The following is a 2,151-nucleotide window of genomic DNA, read 5'->3' as shown; positions in this document are numbered from 1 at the left end:
AGGATTCCGACTTGACTGCCGCCACGAGAGTTATATTCAGAAGGGTACTGGAGGAGCTTGAGTTTTCGAACCTTACAGGAGATGCTTGAGACTAGTCCTGAGATGATGTCTACAGACTTGTGTCCCGATAGTGAGAAGAATGTAGGATAGATGATCTTTATTCCTTAAACTTTGCTTTCTCTCACTTTTGTAGCATTTTTTGAGGGGTAGAACTTGATATTTTCTTTTCTTTGTTAGTCTGGGTACCAGTTTAAGGGTTTTCTATATGAACCAAGTATTTTGGAAAGTTATCAGTTATATATATATATATATAAGATCCAGAGTTAGATACATAAATAGTACTAGTTTTGACTTACGAAAAAAAGGCGAGCTAAAACATAATACAAACCGGAAGAGTGCAAATTACATCCTGCTTCTCTAAAATAAAATCTCTAAGAGGAAAGTATACAAATACATGTTCAACAGTGAAGAAATATGCTAAGTACACAATAAATTTCAAAAATAAAGTCTTCTTCCCTTCACCAACGAGTCCTGGACTCTCAGCGAGATGCGTCACGTTTTGTTATCTGAAAAATCAACAATTCTCTTAACGGGTGAGAATCCGAAGTTTTCTAATAGGGTAATAGCAGTTCCAAATAGAGATTACGTAAAACTATATGAACATGCTAAGCAATCCTAGTCTACAAACTCACAGAAGTTCAAGCCTAGGATTCTCTCTAATCCCAACAGGGTTTATTTACTAAATCTCAGCTTTTATCAATTGTCTCTACCCTCAATTCTTCTCAATTTCGAGTCATTATTACTCTCAATATCCAATTATTTAGTCCAGTGTTCAGTAATTTTAACCACAAACAATAATTAATACAGATTTAATTCCCTAATATAAAGGTAATTTAGGAGACTTCTAATCTTATTAATTCTCAACAGTCATCATCATTATTCTCAGTCTCAATTCTCTCAATGAAAGCAAATACAAACAATAATCAAATACAAATAGAGAACAATTATAGCAAGTATTAGAAATATTCAAATAGGCAAATCAAATAAAATATACGGAGTCAAACAATAACAAACAAATATAGATGATTACCATCGGATAAATACGACCATAACTCCTTGCGTATCACCAAAATGCAACGTTTAACTAAATAGTTTATCGTCAAATTTTACCGACGATAAATCCGACACTAAATTTCGTGCCTATTTCCTCTCATTTTCCGCCAAATATTACCCATGAATTTACCGTCGAAAAAATTAATCCACCGGTAACTATTTGACGTAATGAATCCTATCACAAAACTCTCCATAAATTCGTCAATAAAACCAACGATAATTCAAGACGCTAAATCCAACAATAAGTTTGACGGTACTCGACATATTTCTTGTAATGAGTTACCTTTTATTTTATAAACATGTCAATTCTAAGATATTTTTTTCAAAGATGATCAACAAAGTGATCCTTTTGTATATGATCAATCCCATTGTGCATGGCATGCAACGGTTTTGGAAAAAAGAAACAAAAGAAAGAGAAAGAATATGCTGGTTACTTAATTATTTACGCATAATTCTCTATTTGAATATGAAGAAATATTGCCTTTTAGCAGCTGTTACGTTGGTACCAAATGTTGCAGTAAGTTGTAGCAAAAAATAAAGGCCATGGAATTTCATTGAAATTGTGAGCAGCTTAGCTTCCTTCAGATTATTAGCAATCTAATCTAGAAATCGTAAACTCAAAAAGGGTTGAACAAAATTATTAATATCATTGCTAATCGAAAGATTCTTTGTTACTGAACAATTGTGGAGGACGACATAAAATACTGATTAATTCCTCTTCATTCACACACACACAAGCAAAAACCACAGATATATGTCTCTTAACTCAATCCTGATTTATTAGAAAAGCATTATTGCTTGCTAGCCATTACAGTGGCTGAATTTTAGTATTTACATAACATACTGTTTTTGTTATCTTATGTACAGTAAAACTTTTGATATTAAAAATAAAATATTTTTAAAAAAGACATACTAATGCATAAGATAAAAAACTTAATAGTATGTAATAGAATTCTTATAAACAAATTATGCTTCACATGGAAATAAAAACGACCGCTTATTAAAAAAAATTACTTTTAGTAGTTATTTATTTTATTT

Source organism: Arachis ipaensis, chromosome B10 (genome assembly GCF_000816755.2).
Source record: "Arachis ipaensis cultivar K30076 chromosome B10, Araip1.1, whole genome shotgun sequence".
NCBI lineage: Eukaryota > Viridiplantae > Streptophyta > Magnoliopsida > Fabales > Fabaceae > Arachis > Arachis ipaensis.
Note: the sequence above shows the minus strand (reverse complement) of the source record.